Genomic DNA, 2,654 nt, shown 5'->3' with positions numbered 1-2,654 from the left:
CGCATTGTTCATGACAAAAATTAGTAGAAAAGAATGTGAAATGTGAAAAGGTCTATGATTTTCAAAAAACAAAACAAAGCCTAAATTTATAGAAGGGAAGAAGGTAATAGTGCAAGTACAACAAAGTCTAAAATTGACAAAGCATAAATGGAAGGGCAATTGTAGCGATGAGAACCAATGGAGCATAGTGTTTTACTTTTAGATGTGGAGGCAGTGAGAAGATTTAATGCATGTGGTTGGTTATGGTATTTTCTAAAAATAATAGAGTTTGATGATGAAGCAGCCATTGAATTTATACATACATTTGAGGAAGGAGCAGCAACAGTGTGGGGGTTGATGGTTGTTTCCATAGAAAAGTGAATAGTAGAAGTAATCGAGTTACCAGCAGTGGGAGAACACTACCCTAATGCACATGATGCAAGGTCAGCTAGGGCCTAGTTTTTCATACCAACTGACCCTCCATTGGATATAACCAAGCAAGGTTGCAAAAGAATGTCTCTTTTGCCACCATACAATGAGTTGGTCATACACATTATCAGTTATTTTGCTTGTGAAGGAAGATTTTCATATTTGCATGCACATCATTTTAAGTTGCTCAATTATATAAGGCATAATTTTGCAGTGAATGTTCCCAATTTCTTGTACAATATGTTATGTATTAGAGTTAAGGAAACCCAAAAAGGGAAGGAAAACTCTAATACTCACCATGCCCTAATCAAATTGCTTATAGAGAGATCTCTTAGGGATGTCTCTACCATGTCATGGTATGAATTAATCCAGTGTAAAACCTTGCAACCTTAGGCTACCCCTAATGAGTAGCCCAGCGAAGAAAATGTAGTCCCCATTGATGCAACTATTGAGCAAAGCACCCAAGATGTTGAAATTGTAAATGTGCAAGAGAATGTGGCTTTACTTGCTCAAAAGAGCAATATACCTACCTCCACTCAAGCAAAAAGGAAATGAAAAGTGCAAAAAGAAACTGTGGCTTTGGTAGCAAAAAAACAAAACCCCAAAATCTCAAAGAAAAAGAAAACAAAGTTGGGCCCTATAGCAGTCACTCCTATAGTAGAGACATTGAAAAGAGGTGGTAGTTAGAAGGTTGTGGTACTTGAGGAGACCCCTATGCAAAGAAGCCCTAGAATGAAAGAGAAAACTTATAAAGTATCAGTAGAAACTTAGTCTACTCCACCCAAACCATCTAATGAAGAATCCCTAGTACAAGTTGTCCCAGATGATTCTCCCAATCAACTTGAAGTTTCAGACATTCCTCAAAACCCTCAAGAGGAATGTAGGGTTGAGGTGAATGAAAGCCAAAATAATTCCCTAGTAGGCCAACAAGATACTCTAGGCTGTAAAGATGAAAAAGCCCCAATATTGCATTAGTTAACTTGTTCAAAAAATGGCCTAATTCCCTACAAGTGACCATGGTTTACAAATTTCTTAGAACAATCATGGAGGGAATAGAGGAAAAATAATTATAAGGAAGAAAGTGGTTCAGTTCCTACAAATGCTTCTTTTCCAATTGTATAATAAACATGTGATGACAACAACCCTATGGAAAGAGGAGAAAAAGGAGATAAAGAGGGTTATAGCATATCAAGGTGAAGAAATTACAAAATTAATAGAGCAATTGAAAAAACAAAAACAAAGGATGGATCATGCCCTCAAATTGGTTGATCAAATAATTACTTGCAGACCACCACCTAGAATCTATGCTATTTGTTTAAAAGAATAGTTCCTTTTATTCCAGCTTATGTTGACCCTCAAAGACATAAATGTAGAATTCAAGATAGCCTAGGAAATCTATGGTTTATACCAAACTCTTCCATCTTGGTAGCAAAATTTACTTTGTGAATTGTATGTGCACAATTTCATTATCCCTGAAGAAACTCAATGGAATCCTTTACCTTATATAGGAGATATACATCTAAGGGCCCTAATTTCTTGGATGCACAATGAAGGTAATTATGATAGACAATTGAATAATTACAAAGATGAGAAAAGAACAAAACTCCAGCCATTATGAGCCAAGAGTGATAAACTAGAGAAAATTCTAACAGATTGGTTCAAATTGACCTATGGGGATAAACACAAGGAGATAAGAAAATGAATCTTTGAGGCCAGAGCAAAGGTATATGAAAAATATGATAACCTACCTTACTTTACCTTTCAGAGAGTCATGGTTGGTGTTAAAAGTAGATGGGGAAGACTACATGAAGGAATCAAAAGATCAGAGCCACATAATCCTATTAACTTAAAGGTCGCCCTTCATCGAGCTCTAAAATACATACAATTGGGAAGGTAGGCTAAACTAGAATTGTGGTGTCCACTAACAATGCAGCCACTAATGCTCATGTGGCCCCTATATGATATCAATTCTAAATGACTTGACAAGTTGCAGGAGGACCATAGAAAGGAAGTTTGGGAGAGAAAATGAGTATTCTATTACACCTTCAAAAGTAGCAGGAGAGGGAGGACTAAATTTGGAGATTTTTGAACAATTACTAAAAGGTACAATGCTTGAGGACAAGTATCAAAATTATTAGGGGGTACATGATGAAGCTAATTATTGCCTCTATTTTATGATAATTTTAAAATATTATGTTTTAACATTTCCAAGACATTTGTGAACTTATGTTTAGCTAAACCTATGA

Source organism: Cupressus sempervirens, chromosome 8 (assembly GCF_028749045.1).
Source record: "Cupressus sempervirens isolate cs-2001-9-10 chromosome 8, ASM2874904v1, whole genome shotgun sequence".
Classification (NCBI taxonomy): Eukaryota; Viridiplantae; Streptophyta; class Pinopsida; order Cupressales; family Cupressaceae; genus Cupressus; species Cupressus sempervirens.
Note: the sequence above shows the minus strand (reverse complement) of the source record.